The 17234-nt window shown below is 36.8% G+C and overlaps 1 long non-coding RNA gene across 1 annotated transcript; it reads right to left on the bottom strand.

The window, feature by feature from the left end:
- Positions 1 to 3540: 3540 nt before the first annotated feature.
- Positions 3541 to 6731, bottom strand: LOC140174470 (uncharacterized). The gene is made up of 3 exons (XR_011863805.1): positions 6254 to 6731; positions 4831 to 4901; positions 3541 to 4188 (listed from the first exon to the last, which is right to left on the bottom strand). It is a non-coding gene; the product is annotated as an uncharacterized lncRNA (long non-coding RNA).
- Positions 6732 to 17234: the final 10503 nt, after the last annotated feature.

The following is a 17234-nucleotide window of genomic DNA, read 5'->3' as shown; positions in this document are numbered from 1 at the left end:
ATAAAAAATTTGTTGTATATAGATAATCAAATTTGAGATAAATATACCAAAAATATTAAAAATTAAAATTTATTAATTTAGAAATAATTATATATAAATAATTTGAAAGAATTATTTTAAAATTTTTGAGAAATTATTTTGAGACTTTTTTAACTCTTTGCGAATTATTTTGTACTTCATCTTAGGGACTAATTTGTCCAAATCACACACGTGGATACTTAACGGTTACATGTACAAGTTAATATTTTGTTAGCAGTCATTATTAGTGCCTAACGCAGAAAGAGTTCTTAATCTTATGAATTGGGTGGAACAATAGTATGACTCTTTTCTACATGAGTTCTTGTGATTCTCGAGAGAGTTATCTCGCTTGAACTACAGCTTGAAAGCACTCCTTTTAGACGGCTAATTATACAAATCGATAGGGATAAGCAACATCTATTTAGCCGGTTTGGGTGGTTAGGGTCTTCGTGGTATAAACTAGTTTTTTGAACTTCACCCTCTAATCTGAGTCAAGTGACCATGAGAGTGGCGGTTGATGAAGGTTAGAGGAGGCTAAATCGCTAAGAGATTAAGGTTTAGACACTCATGGTTTGCTATAGAATGAATCATTCATTGTTAAAATAATTGGTAAGACATTTTAATCCGGAAAAGTAAACATCTCTAAAGTCTTAACCGTTTTCTCACTGTTTTTACATCAATACTCTTATTTGCTTTCTTATTCACTTATTTACTGTTTTATACAATTTCAAATCACCAACCAGTTTTTTTTGTTTGCCTAACTAAGCCAATTATTCAACCATTGTTGCTCAGTCCATCAATCCTCGTGGGATCGACTCTCACTCACTTGAGGTATTACTTAGACGATTCGGTGCATTTGCCAGTTAAGTTGAGGATATTCCAAAAATTTGCACCAGAGCGCGAAGTAAGCTGAGGAGAGCCAAGGGATGGCTGGAGGAGTCGCCATCTGCAGCAGAGATCGGTGGTAGAGAGGTGGTGCAAGAGAAGGAGGTGGTTGATGATTGGGCGACGAGGTTGGGAGAAATTCTGAAGAGAGGCTTGGATGTAGAGAGCCTCTTGATTAGGGTCAGTGATAGAGACTGCATTCTTTTTTCTATTTTTTTTTGTGATTTGGTGCTTTTCTGGTTGGATTGCTGGTGCTAGAGGATGTACTAGGGTGGTGTGATCAAATCAATAAATTCTTGTACGAGAAGGTGGAGGAGAAATTGGGGAGATTATTGGCGATGCAGAAGTTATCGAGGAGCTTGATGACCTAATAGTGTAATACTCGCAAAGCCATTAAGCCCTAACCCCTAACCCCTAAACACTGAACCTTGGATTCGGGACCCTGGATACTGGATCCTGGATCCGAGACCCTGAACCTTGGACCCTGGACTCTGAACCTTAAAACCTGAACCCTGAACCCTAAACCCTAAACCAAACGGACTCTACATGGAGCAAACATCTTTACCAAGGTTGCAAGAACCGGACCGGTCAATGAACCGGTAAAGCAATTGGTTCATTGGTTCAATGGTTCGACTGGGGTTCAACTGGAATTCAACCGGTTTAATTAAATATTAAATAAAATTATTAAAAATTAATATATGTAATGCTTGATCACTATCTAATTGTTCTATCTTCAAAAATAAAAATTTCTAATTAGTAACAACTACAATTTACAAACACAAATTTACACAAATTAAATACAGTTACAGTCAATGACTAAATATTGATTGTTGAACATATTTATAGAATTTCTAATCACATAAAGAAGCCAAGAATACATGCAGCACCAAAAGTTCAAAACAAAAAAGTATCAATTACATTCGGCATCAAAAGTTCAAAAAACAAATTCAGAAATTAGAATCCAAACAATTAGACAATTAAATCAACAATTAACAATCAACAAAATTAATAAGTACCACAAAAAATTAACAAAATTATTTTAAAAGAATTAATTCAAATTGAAAAGAAAAGTGAATCTGAACAAAATCACTAAATGAAGTCAATTAAAATACAATGGTTCTCAACAAGCAACTAGAGAGGGCTAATTCCATAATTTCTAGCCTTGAAGATGCCCATAGAATTATGTTGTAGTTGCTGATCATTTTGTGGCTGTTCCATCTAAATTCAAAATGACAGCAATCTAGAATCCAGAAAAATATATCATTCCATATAACTCATACGACATTCATTCAACATAATTAACAGAGCAGAATTGAATTTAAATTTTAAATCCCAAAATTCAACAGAGCAGTATTCAACAGAGCAGAAATAAACAAAACTCAATATAGCCAAATCCAACATAGCAGAATTGAATTTATATACCAAAATTCAAAATAAACAAAATTGAAAAACAAAACAAGAATAATTAACAAAATAAAAAAAATTAATTGAAAAATAGAACAAGAACCCATGAATAAGAACTCAGAAGAAGAAAAAGATTTGAAAAACAAAACAAGAACCATGAACTCAAATCTGTCCAATTCATACAGTTTTATCACCAAATAAACGAAATTAATTGAAAGAAGGAAAAGATTGAAGTACTGACTACTGAGTACTCACCGTCGGACGGCGACCTTCGACCCGGACGCGACGGTGACCTTCGACCCGCGACGGTGACCTTCGACCCGCGACGGTGATGCTTTGCTTCGGCGTTTGTTGGAGGTGAGGTGGTGTTTGTACTTTGGAGGAAGAAGGTTGAAGAGAGACTGAGAAAGTTAGGGTTGGAAGGCAGAGTATTACCGGCTGCGAGTAAGGGCAACGATGGAGGAGGCGAGCTCAGCGACGACGATGGAGGAGAGGAGCTCGGCGACGACGAAGAGGGGCTGTGGGACGGCGAAGAGGGGCTGTGGGATGTGGGATGCGGTGGCGATGGTGGTGGCTATGCGATGGCGAAGAGGGGCTGCTCCATCGTGGGTGGCTATGCGACGGTGGGTCTGCCCGTGGTGGCTATGGTGTCTCTTGTGAGAGTGTGAGAGTTGAGAGTTGAGACTGAGATTAGGATTAGGGTTCGTGCATTTAGCACTTTAGCTTCTCTTTTTTTTACCTTTAAAACGACACTGTTTTGAAGTTTAATATCCAAACCAAAAACCGGTAAAAAATTGGACGGTTCTCCCGATTCACCGGTTAACCGCCGGTTCGACCAATTTTCTCACCGATTTTTTGTCAGGCAGTTTCTGACTTTATCCGGACCGGCTAGGTGATTGGTTCCCGGTTTTTCTGGTTAAACTGGCTGGTCTGGTTCGGTTTTCAGAATTCTTTACAAATATATATCTCAAATGTTGTTTAGAACTTGAGATAATAGGCATACACAAAAGAAAAGCTTTCTATTTTTTATCCACTTCTTTCATCATCTTACCTAGAAGAAGGGAAAAAGGTTCTTGAGAATTTATGAAAATGTTCCCCTACCCAAGCATATTATAAGGTAGACATCGAAGCGTGGAAACAAAATTAGCTCTAAAAGCCAAGCTATTTCTTTAAGTAAAGAAATTCCCAGAAAATTATTCCCAAACAAAATGTCTAAAAGACCCTCCCCTAACTTAGGATATTAAAAATTACATGAAAGCCTCTAACAATAATAGCAATAAAAATCACACTTTCAATATCCTTAATAATTCTATTTTCCTTATTTTATCAAGTTAAACAGATATGTACAAATGTGCGCACAATACAACACTCCAATTCAAACATTAGCAAAAGAATGAAATCTTTTATTAAGATGACTTAATCCATTGATTAGTTGAAGTAGTTCCAATCAAGATAAAACAACTGAAGGAAGGATAACATGCGATAGTAATCATATCAAACAAGAAATATGCTCGGAACAAAAAATATGAAATTCCAAAATGAAACCTTGAAAGTTGCTATTCTGGTTCCGTAACAAGGGCAATAAAGTTTCAGATCCCAGTGAAATTTACGCAAACAAATGACACATTAGACAAAAATCTTTAACTAAAACCTACAACCAAACCAACTTCTTTATCAATTAAATAGTAATAACTAATATGTAGCACCAAATAAGTGCGCACTAAAAGCACACACACCACACGTCCATATCAACCACCATAGCAACGCAAATTGAAGTCATCAATGACAACAAATATCTCGAAAACTAAATCTGAAACAGCAAATAATAATAAAGGAATAAAAATTGCAACTTTGGCCTCTAGCGAGATTCACATCTCTAACCTGCACCATAAGTAGGGAAAAAACATAAATCATGAGAACAAGAAAACAATGAAAATTAAAATATTCTAACCTCAACGTATGCATACATAACAAAATTTCAGAAAACCTGATATGCTGTAGAAAATTCAGTTTTTCGACCAAACTTCAAATGCAAATAAATTTTTTCGTTAAAAATCATTTTCCATCCGTTCTTCGAATGTCATAAACTACACGGACCAAATTTTTATTTAAAACCAATTTCATAAAATTTGAGGATCCGAAAACCAAGTTATGACCCATTGAAGTTAGTTAAAAATATGTTTTTACCAAAATTCTTTAGTTTTAAAACTCTCAAACTAATCTAAAATTTTCCATACCAATCTGATACTATACACTTCTAGACATATCAAATACTCCTTAATCATTTTCCAACCATCCAAACCTAATCACTCATTTCAAACCATTTCGATTAACAAATTCCAAATCCCACAATATTTCACCAAAATTGATTACCAAACCCACATTACCATCAATCATCATCACAATTAAAAATTATCATTCATTTCAATCCATCATACTTATGCAATTCAAACCTATTTTAGGGGCCACTAGCCTAAGTTTCACACAATATTACATATTACCTAAAAGAACCTGAAACCATACCTTTGTCGATTTCTTTCAAGCCTCTAAACAAGCCACCAAACCAATTCAACAAGTTTAGCCACCATAGCTCGCTTCCATGCAATCAAAATCACCAATTCAAAATGAATTTTATCTAGTTTCATGAAATTTTACCAAATCAACAGTAGGGTTCATAAAATTGATAAACCACAATGATTTAGAATTTTCTTACCTTACCCACAGATGTTTGGGGTGAAACCCAAAAATCATCTAAGCTAGTTAACTCCTAAATCATCAAAACCATAAAAATCTAAATCTAACAAAGCCAAAATTTGAATTTGACATTGAACAAAAAACTAGAGCAAGGAATTTGAGTTTCTTACTACTTTGTTTGGATAGAATTGAAGAGCTCAGCGAACTCGTGGTCATCTAATTGATCTCAATACACAAATCCTAGCCAACTCACTAATTAGCTTAGTGAAAGACCAATGCTAGTGGAAATCAAATCAACTAACAACACTAAATCACCAATTAATATTAGACATCAATGACTCAAGGTCACCTAAGTCCTCGATCCTAAGCTAAGAGTGCAAAAATCTACTCAAAAACTAAAAGAGGCATTTCATCGAACACTTAAAAGGCATAAAAGTAAAATATGATAAATTGCAAGAATTAATAGAAACTATAACTAACCAAAGCAATAAATCAATACCAACAACTTAAACAAACATATATAGAACTCAAAACATCAATTTTATTGATGGAAATTCAAGATTCAAAGATTCAATATTCATAAGCTAAGAAAACAAAAACAAGCTAACTACCACTAAATTCTAAGAGAATTAGGGTGCAAGAATATAAAATTAAGTATCAAAACTACAGTTAAACAAGACTAAAACTTAAAATTAATGAGAAAATAAAACTCAAACCTAAGGCATTCTAGAGAGAAGTTGGAGCTTCTCTCTTTAGAATCCTCTTAAAATCTAAAAAAGATGTAAAAATCTAAGTGTATGTGTGTGTGTGTCTTCCTCCTTTATCCTCTTAGCATCTAAATACATTAGAATATAATAATTAGGGGCCTTTTGGAAGCCCAAAACGAAGATAAACGTGTCTCATTAAACCAGGCACGTGGAAGATTTTTGCTACGCATACGGCGCTCGCGTAAGTGAGAAACTAGGTTCCTCGAGGTTCGGCTGCCTAGGCGAGACACCCACCAAAGCAACGAATGCTTGCTTAAGCATGGCTTAAGCTTCAAAGCATGTCAAAAACTCCTTTTTTACTTCTTTTGAACTTGTTTTGTGCTTTTTGTTTCTTTTTCTTTAATTTTCTACAAAATTCATCAAATCTAAAGATCAAAGTAATATCCAACTTAAGCACCAAAATACTCTATAATTAAACATTATGCATTTATTTCTTATATGAAAAAACATATAAAAACACAACATGATGTGCATGCATCAGGCACCTTCAATGGAAATGAAGGATGGAATGTTGAACTCCCATGATGGAATGAACGACACTGACGATGATGGTGAGGCTGATAGTGCAAACGAGGTGGATGATGATGGAGGGGCGGTTAATGTGGTGACCCATAGGACAGAATATGGAAAAAGGGAATGGATCAATAACGGGCGAGTGCATGGTGATGGAATAACTAAATCGAAGGGCGATAGGGTAGCATTATTGCATGACAAAGGTGCTGGAGAAAAGGGTATAGTGAGTGACGGGGAATTAGACACAGATGTCATGAGCTTGGGAACCAGAGGTAATCAAAGGCTGGTATTGGAGGAGCAGATGATTAAAAATAGAAAACATGGAAACTGACAGTGGAATATGGTGCAATATTGTACAGTGAAAAAGATGACATCATGGCTAACCTCCAAGCACAAAATAAAGAAATTGCTCAAAATAGGATATTGGATAAATAGAAAGAGAAAGCAAAATGATGCAGACAAAAAAATTCAAAAAGATATGTAAAAAAATTTATCATGATCTTTAGTTGTTGGAATGTTAGAGGGTTGAGAGGTGATGGAAAATTGAGCATGGTAAAGGACCTTACGAAAAAACATAAGTTATATATGTTAGGTTTGATAGAGACAAGTAGTGACGAAGTTTGACATAACACGGATTTGGGGGTGTGATATTGTGGGATGGGAATATGTAGGATCTGAAGGTGCATCTGATGGTTTATTGTTGATTTGGGATAAAATAATGTTCAAAATGAGTAACTGCTACAAAAGGGAGAGATAGTTGTATATTGAAGGGGTCTTGTTAAAAAATAATTTCAATTGTACATTTTGCTTGGTGTATGGCACTCATACAAGATAAGAGAAACTTGTTGTATGGGAGAAACTGAGCTATATAGCTGGGTTATGTCAGGTTCCATTATATTTCATAGGTGGTTTCAATGAGATTATGCATGTGGAGGAGAGGAAAGGTGTTGAGAGCTTAACAACGTCTACGAGAGATTTAGGGAATTGGGTACAAGATATGCAGCTGATGGACTTGCCGCTATATGATTGCAAATTTACATGGTTCGGGGGTCGATCATACACTCGTATTGGTAAAGTTCTTATTAATTTGGAATGGCTTGAGAAGTTTCCAGAGATTTGATGGACTAAGGGGGTTATCATATTATTATCCAATGATAGTGAAAGTTACGAAGTGGAGAAGCAGACCAAGACCTTTCAGGAGTCTAGACTCTTGGTTTACACATAAGGGCTTTCTGAGGATGATGAAGGAGGAATGGAGAGGCCTAGGGAATGTAAAATTCATAGATAAACTAAAGGCTTCAACAGTTCCATTGAAGAGTTGGCATAAGAAAAAATTTAGTGACATGGATAAGAAAATAAAAATGTTTGAGGATTAGATAAAGAAGTTAGATGATATGGTAATCAATGAGGTGTATGATGGAACGGTGGAGGCGAGAAGAAAGGAGTTAGTGAGCTACTGTGAGAAATGGTATGTGAGAAAGGAAATACACTGAAAACAGATGTCGTGGTCTCGGCATGCGAAATGCATGGACAAAAATACTAAATACTTTCATAGCATAGCTTTAGCAAGAAGGGGGAACAATAGAATTAATGCTTTGGTAATTAATGGTAGGTTGGTGGAATCAAGGAAGAATAAAGATTTCCATTAGAAATTTCTATAAGGACTTGTATCATCAGGAGATGTCTACCATGGTGAGTTTCAGAGATAGATTGGTAAACCGAATAGATGGCAATGAATAAAAAGCTTTGGAGATGTTGCTAATAGTTGAGGAGATTAGAGAGGCAGTATGAGACTGTGAATCTTCTAAAGCGCCAAGTAGCGATTGTTATGATATGAACTTCGTTAAGAAATGTTGGGATGAGATTGGCTTAGAATTCACGGCGTAATGACGGGTTTCTTTCAGACAACCATGTTACCTTCTGATGCAAATATCATATGGGTGACGCTAGCACCTAAGTTTTTTGGTGCCAAGGAGAACAAAGATCTTCGACCGATTAGTATGGTGGAATGTGTGTACAAGGTGATTTTGAAGGTTTTGGTTAGGAGAATAAGGTCAATGATGCCATGATTAGTAGGGGAGACTCAGAGTGCTTTTGTTAAGGGTCGAAAAATACATGATGAGGCACTTATTACTTGCGAAATAGTACATTGGCTTAAGTTGAAGAAAAAGGAAGCAGCAATTATTAAGGTAGATTTTCAAAAGGCATATGACAGAGTTAAGTGAAGTTTTGTGGATGCAATGTTATAAAAGATGGGCTTTGGTCGAAGATGGAGAGAGTGGGTTATAGAGTGTGTTAGGACTGTTTTGATGTCTATTTTGATAAATGGTTCTCCGTCTAAACCATTCAAAATAGAAAGGAGGTTAAAACAAGGAGATCCACTATCTTTGTTCTTGTTTGTACTGGTTATTGATGTGTTGTATAGAATGATTGGAGAGCCGATTAGAAACAAATGTATATCCCCGTTGTTAAATGGCAGAGATGATATAGAGTTGTCCCATCTTTATTTTACATATGACACTATATTATTTTGCCTACCTGAGGAGGAGAATATAAGGAACTACAAGAGGTTACTACGATGCTTTGAGCTGATGTCAAGGCTAAGCATTAACTTTGATAAATTTAGTTTGATTCCAGTTAATTGCGAACAATACTGGATTCAGAATATGTGTAGCATATTAGGTTGAAAGGAGGCTACTCTTCTAGTTAAACACCTTGGAATCTCCCTAAGAGCTAATCCGAGATTGGTGAAGACGTGGAAGTCGCTAGTAGACAAAATGGAGGAAACACTCAGTTTATGAAAAGTTAAAGTGTTCAATAAAGCAGGCAAGTTGGTTCTCATCAAATCAGTGCTAAATAGTCTACCGGTATACTATTTAAGTTTGTGTAAGATTCCGAAGGCGGTTTGTAGAAAGGTTGATTTCACTACAATGGAGATTCCTGTGGAAGAAGGAGGATGGCAGGAATGGCATGGCAATGGTAAGGTGGGAAGTAGTGCAAACTATAAAAAAGCTAGGTGGTCTGAGGTGGGAGATGCGGTGGTCTATAATACAACACTATTGTTTAAGTGGTGGTGGCATTTTTCAAAGGAAGAGTGTTCATTATAGAAGAAGGTGGTATGCTCCTACAACAATATAAATCCCGATGTGATGTTATCCAATCAGGCAATATCTACAAAAGGGGGTCCATGAAAGAATATCTGTCAACTACAGATTAAGAAGAAACATGTGAAAGATAAGATGATTACTGGGCTGTCTATTGATGTGTTTGCATATTTAGTACTTTTCTCTTAGAATTTCATTCAATATACTAAGAATTATTGCAAGATAAGCAGTGATTTCATGATTAATTGAGTAATACTTTGAGTTAGCATGTATTCATTGATTATAGGAGAACTTGAAAGAGAATTGAAAAAGATTAAAGAAAAAAGAGGCAAGGAATCACTTTGAGCAAGAAGAGCAAGAATGAGAAGCAACTCAGAGAGCTTTCTGGACAAAACAGAGAACTCCCTGGACACAAAATATTAAAGACGTGAGAGAGCAAGCGTGCCAAGCCAACCAATTATGCCCTCCCAGGGGCACTAGGTCCATCAACGTGCAATGTGGGAGCATAGACGTCCCACGCAAAAAACAGCAGTCGTGCGTACGCATCATCCATGCGTACGCACAAGTTGTAGAATTTGCTCAATCATGCGTACGCATCTGCCATGCGTACGCATGACCCCCACTTTAATGTGGGACATGGAATCATAGCTGTGGGACGTGAAGACATCAATATGGGATGTAGGCATGTCAAGCGTATGCATCTAGCATGTGTATGCACAACCAGGGAGAAAAGGGGATATCATGCATACGCATGTAGCATACGTATGTACACAAGAGATTTTAGAGGTGTTATGCGTATGCATAACACCTAGTTCACGTGGAACATGAGATTTCCTACGTGCAACACCTGGAGCAAAACATAAGCTAAAATCTAAAGAAATCAAGGCCATGTTCAACATGTGACTCTTCTTGTGCAACGTGGATAAGACAGAGAGCAAATTGAATCAAGAATAGGCTTCATGTGTTACGTGGATCTTTCACGTGCAACGTGAGATTATGAGACACTTTTCAGAGACCTCAATTTAGCCACTAAATCTTTAATTCTTCATCTCTTGTGTGGTTGATTAAAGGCTCAACTTAGTCCCGCTAATCACAACATTAATTAAGGATTTGGAAGAAGAAAAGGAGAGAGAGAGAGAGAGAGAGAGAGAGAGAGAGAGAGAGAGAGAGAGAGAGAGAGAGAGAGAGAGAGAGAGAGATTTACTGGAGGAAAACATTCACTAAGCATATTTGATTTTGTTTTAATTTTGAATTTGAAATTTGTTTAGGGTTAGTATTTAAGAGGAGAATGCAGATGCTTTGAAGGGCTCTCTTCTATTCTTCTTCGGCACTTTTTACTTTTCATAATTTTAGGTTTTCTTTGTAGACATGAGAACTAATCTCCTTGGTTCAGGTTAGGAGCTCTGTTGATTCCTATGGACTATTCTAGCTTTTCTACCTTTGATTAATGCATTGATATCTTCTTAAGAAAAAGCTTTGATTCTTTATCCAATAAATTTGAATGTGTTGGGAAACAATTCTCTTCTGAATTGAATTCTTTTAACTTGTTGAAAAAGTTGATTAATTGAATTAAGCTTGAAAACTTATTCTCATAGCTCTTAATTTTTGAAACTAGACTTGATAAGTGACATCGAATCAACTAAGGGAGATTCTTATGAATTGTGTGGTGTATAAATCAGTAAATGTGCTTAAGCTCTTTTCCTAAATAATTGACTGAAGGATTAGCGATTAATTAGGTTAAAAATAAATTGAATTACCAAGGGAATGGGGGTTTAATTATTTATGATTTACCATGGATGTATCTTTACATGATCAAGGTGGAAAGTGAAAAAGTATTGATCCGGAAGTCTCAACATCTCTAAAATCTTAACTCTTTTAATTATATTATCTTTCAATACTCACTTTTTGGTTTTGTCTACTTCATTGTTTATGTTAAAGGTTTCTAGAAATCTAATTTTACTTGTCTGACTAGAATAATCGATTGACTATTATTTGCTTAATCCGTTAATCCTCATGGGATCAACACTCACTCACCGTGAGTTTATTACTTGGTACAACCTAGTGCACTTGCCAATAGTTTGTGGTTTTAAAAATCCGCATCATCTATGGAGGTAGATGATGGTAGAAGGACTCGTTTTTGGGAGGATGTCTGGTTACAAAGTGGTGCGTTGGAAGATCAATTTTCGAGGCTCTTCTCAATCTTAAACCAAAAAGGATTCGTCATAGGAAATTATGGATTTTGGAATGAGTTATAATGGATTTGGAACTTTCAATAGAGGCGAGAGTTATTCTAATGAGAGTTAGATTTAGTAAACCAGCTACATGATAAGTTGAGGCCAGTTAGACTAGCATATGACAGAGAGGATAGAGTTGTGTGAAAGTTTGATAGGCAAGATGTTTTTAGTACTAACTCATTTGTGCAAATGTTGCAGGCAGAAACAATTCCTGAGAAAGTAACAAGTTATAGTTTTTCTAGAACTATTTGGAAAGGATTAGTTCCACCAAGAGTAGAGTTATTTGTTTGGTTTGTTTTGATTAATAGAGTGAATACAAAAGAAAGACTGAGTAGGATAGGAATATTAAACAATGGAGATGATGTATGTGTATTCTGTAATAAGATGGTTGAATATATTCACCACTTGTTCCTTGGCTGTGATTTTACTTGGTAGGTGTGGTGTGCATGGTTATCTATCTTTGGCAGGCTATGGGCTGTTCCAGGCACAATAAAGGAATACTTTGAGAGTTGATCATGATCTCACAATGTTGAGGATTTATTTGGAATATCTAGTTGGAAAGGAATAGAAGAATTTTTCAGCATGAGAAAACATGTCTACAGGAGATTATTAACAAATCCTCTCTTAGCTATAAGGAGTGGAGTGATGAAGATCCTTTTAGCTGTTGATGATAATGTCAGAGATGACTTTGGGATTAGTTTTTTTATATATATCTTTGTTTGTTGTTTGTTCTACTGTCACTCCACTTTATTGTGTTGAGCTCCCTTCTTTTTCAAAAAATATTCCAATTTAAAAATTGGGGGTAAATAAGTTAGGTCTTATTCAATTTTGAATCTCTTGAACAAACTATTTCTCTTTTTTTTTTTTATATTTGGTGATCCATCCATTATACCTTGGTAATGAATACACTACAAATTAGCAACCTTATATTTCTGTTACTAAAAGACACATGTTTATGCCTGTTACAAGCTATAACACACATATTCTTATCAGATAAGAAAAAACCTTCACGTGGTTCCCCTAAGGAATAGGTCAACTCTTTAAGTGTCTGATAGCATGTTTGAATCCCTTAGAATCTAAAAAAGAAAAGCCCTAACAAGAAAAGAAGTACGTTATTCACTCTGAATACACACTACTCATCTCATATTCTTTCTTACTTGAGCATAAGAGTGCCTTTGTAGGTACCCACCGTTGCCTGTTCTCTTGGAGCTGAAGTATACCTCATCCACCCTAGGCAAGGATAATTTTACTCCTAGATAGGATGAGCTATACACCCTTGACAAGGCTCACCACATAGGAATATTTGGCGTCCACCGACCACTGTGGGGATGACTTTAGTATAACCCCACTATTTTCTTTTTCGGTTATTTTCTACCCTCGTTTGCACGACCTAAATAATGGTGGATGAGCAGACTCCACCCCCTCCTCCTCCAACTGAAGCCAAACTAGTGGCTATGAATGCGATATTACAAGCTGAAATCCGAAGAGTGACCGAATTATTGAATCAACGACAGAATGATTGAACTAAAAATAAGCACAAAAAAAGTGTTAATAATGTCAAAAATTGTGACGATCATACCTTGGAAACTAACACCGTGGTGGAGGTCACTCCAACAAAAGTGACGAAGAAGGTAAATCCTTTCTCACAGGAGATCATGAACTTTTATATTCCCAACAACTTCACCTTGCCGACGACTATGAAACCCTATAATGGGCTCAACGATCCTAATATACACGTCACCAAATTCTAATTTATGATGCTATTGAGTGGTGAATCTGATCCAATTCTCTATCGTTCATTTCCTACCTTTTTGGGCAGTGTTGCTTTATTTTGGTTTTCTTCTTTACCTGTAGGTTCAATTTCAAATTTTGACTAGTTTTAGGGAACAACTTTGTAGCCTCTAAAATTTATGTTGATGACTCTGACTACCTCAACACCATCAAATAAGGACAGCATGAGAGTCTCAAAGATTACATGACGAGATTTGTTAAGGTAGCCATGGAGATCCCAAACCTCAACCCAAACGTCCACTTGCATGCCTTGAAAAGCGACCTTTGTCCTGAAAAATTTCAGGAGACTATAGCAGTAGCGAAACTAAAGACATTGGCTGAGTAATAAGAGAAAGTGGTAGAACAACTCAAGATAGAAGAGCTCTGCCAAGTTCATAAATCAAGAGGTCAGATCCAAGTCTATAAGATGACAAACGAAGTAGGAATCAAGGCAAGAAGGACAATCAAAAGTCATTTAAGTTGACCCCAAAGTTTAACACATATACTCCATTCAACACAAAAAGGGAAGATATTATGTAGACAAGGTCGAAACCCCAAACAAGGTCGAAGCTTATCAAGACTAGAGATATGTAGACAAGTTAAAATATTGCACTTTCCACCAGAAATATGAAAACACCACAGATGGTTGCGTCATAGCAAAAGATCTCCTGAAAAAACTAGCTCATCAAGGCCTCCTAGACAAATATTGACAGACATGGACAGAGAAAAAATACAGCATAGCTCGGTGAACCATCAAAGACAAATAACAACTATATAGATAAGGAAAAAAAAGGTAACTACAAATTCTACACAACCCTGTAGTATTATTAATTGCATTTCTGGTGGCTTTGCAGGTGGAGGCAGCAGGAACTCTACCAAGAAGAGGTCGTATAGGGGCCATGATGTTGGTGACTAGGTCTGAGCCGATCTCAACCACCAAACTAGCTATTCTAGAAATCACTTTTCAGCCACCAGACCTCAAAGTAGTGGATAAAAATCTAGACGACCCTGTAGTCATATCAATCTAAGTGGGAGACCTATTGGTACAAAGAGTCCTTCCAGATCTAGGAAATAGCACACATGTATTGTTCTATTCCACATACCAAAATATAAAGTCAAGTGATAAAGCATTGTAGCCATCCACAAGTGAACTTTTAAGTTTCTCAGATGAGCATGTTCTAATATTTGGCTATGTATGATTACTGTAAGAACCGGATTTTTTACGGATAAAATCATTTAAATGCCCAAATTAAATTCCGGAAAGTTAGGATGAGAATTTAGGGATTTAAATATGATTTTTGGACTCAGTGAGTCTTTTCGAGTTAGAAAATGTGTTTCTGCAAAAAATCGTGAAAAATCACAAATCGGCAGTTGAACCGGTTGAACCGGTTCAAGTCTGTCCAGTGCTGCGTGAGAAAAAGTGAAAACAGTCCAAGACCTTAGAAAAACATTAGAAATGAAAAATCGGACGTTAGTGTTAAAGGTTTGGCCCAAAGTTGGGGCAAACAGGGTAAAAACACTAACGGGTTGAACCGGGCCCAAATTGGGCCCAAGTCTAACATATATAAAGGTTTATTTAATGAACCCTAACCTCATAACACACTCAAACACACACACACACACCCAGCTGAGAAGGAGAAGAAGAGAACCTCCATTTTCACTATTCATCATAATCTTCACAAGCCAATTTCTTGAGCTACGGTACTTCGATTTACGTGCCGTCTGCGGCTACGCATTTCTTGTGAAGAGCTATACAAAACCCATGTAAGAAACTGGTAAAGAAAGTTCGAAATCTTCCTAGTTCCTCTCCTCTAAATTTCAGGTATTTAGTGTTTTGAGTAAGTAAATTTTTGTGATTCTTGATGTTTAGGTTCACTTTAATCCTTGCTTAGCTTTGGGTTTTGCCATCCAAATCTGTTGGAAAAGGTAAGAGGCTTTGATCTCTTATGAACTTTTGATTTATGTTGAGCCCTAGGTTGATTTGTGGTGATTTATATGTATATAGCTTGATTATTGTGAGTTTGGAGCTTGTTAGTGCTTGTTGGAGTTGCTTTGGTAGTTGGATTTTGGTTGAAAGCTCATTTGGTTCATATTGAGAATCAACCAAGGTATGATTTCAGTTTTCTCTATATAGTATATAATATTCATGGACACTTAGGCTAGTGACTCATAAGATAAGATTAGATTTGAATGGTTGTTGAGTTGTTGGATGTGATTGTATGATGATGTTTGATGAAATGATGATTAATAGTGATATGATAAGAATAAATGAATTGTGAAGTGGAGGAGTGTATTATGTTGATAAATGTGATGTTGGTGTTGATTAATTGGTAATATAGTTGGAATTTGTTAATAAAATTTGATATATGAGATATATTGATGTTGATGTTGTTGACGAGGAAAGGTAAAGGAAAAATGTGGAAATTTTGGTATAGTATGACAAGAGGGTTGATCTTGATGAAAGGTGGAGTTGGGACTGGGTTGGTTTGGTTTTGGTTGGGTTTTACAAAGTAATTGAGGAAATGGTGATTTTTGGTAAAAGTTGATTTTTGGTGAATTTTGTCTGATCATAACTTTTGCCTTAGTTTTCAAAATTGGTTGAAACTTGTTTAGAATTAAACATCTTTGAAAACCCTTTAAATCGGTATAAAGTTTGTGAAATTTGAAATTTTGTAGAGGAAGTTATGATCATTCAAAAATTGGTGTTGAAAACTGGAAATTTTGCAAAGTTACAGGATTCTGAGTTTTCTGGTATGTGCGCACACACAGCCTTGTGCGCACGCACACTCTGCGAAAATGGTGACCTGTGTGCACGCACAAATCTGTGCGTCCGTACATGCAGAGGCATGCACTCTGCTTGCAGCGCTGGCACAGCTTGTGCGCACGCACACCAAGGGAAAATTGCAACCTGTGTGTACGCACAGACCTGTGTGCACACACACGTTGGGAAGGCCAGTCTGTTGGGGGCGCTAGCACAGGTTGTGCGAGTGAACAGACCCTTATGAGTTTTGACACCTGTGCGTACGCGCATCCCTGTGCGTGCGCACACTTTTAAAATTTTCCTGGGCGTGCGCACGCACACTCCTGTGCGGACGCACACGCCTTGTTTCTCAAATTTTGCGTTGTTTTCAACTATTTCACCTTCCTGACGAGGTTGTAAGCTACTATAACACCCTTTAAAGATTTTTGGGCATATTTTTGGATACTCAAACATGGGAAATGGTTTAAGGGTTTTAGACGCTATTATTTGGAAAAAGTTAGCAAACGGAGTACTAGGTTTCTGTTGTACTGGGGAAGGCTTGATGATGTCTGATGAGCGGTTGATGAATGAGATGAGAATTAAGGAACTGTTGAGTTCGGAACTGTAATGTGAATGAACAGAGGTAGAAAAGAGTCGAGATTCTGAATGAAGTGATAGATCCATCTTGCACAAAAAATGTTTTTGAAAACCACCGTACTACTTTTCATTGAGATTATGAGATGCTATGCGCCCGGCAGGGGCCGAGGTTGGATTCCGCCTGTCGAGATAGCGGCGGCGGCGTAAGGGCGGTGGTTTGTCCCGCTTGCGCTTAAATGTAAGGTCCGAGGCAATAGATCCTGCTCGCATCCCTTCGGATCATCAGAGCGTACAGGCACAAAACCCTGAATAGTGATCCGAGCACTATATCTCGGGGGCTCCCACACCATGATTCCGAAGGGCAACATCTCCATGAAAATGTGTCGGGTTGACAGTTGAACCGACAATGTGATATCACAACCAGTAGGGCAAGCATTCATCATGTGCATTTTCTATCTGTTTGTATGCTTTGCCGACTTGATATTATTTTCCTATTTGTATAACATGT

The sequence above is a fragment of the Arachis hypogaea genome, chromosome 7 (assembly GCF_003086295.3).
Source record: "Arachis hypogaea cultivar Tifrunner chromosome 7, arahy.Tifrunner.gnm2.J5K5, whole genome shotgun sequence".
NCBI lineage: Eukaryota > Viridiplantae > Streptophyta > Magnoliopsida > Fabales > Fabaceae > Arachis > Arachis hypogaea.
This window is presented reverse-complemented; position numbering and strand designations above follow the sequence as displayed.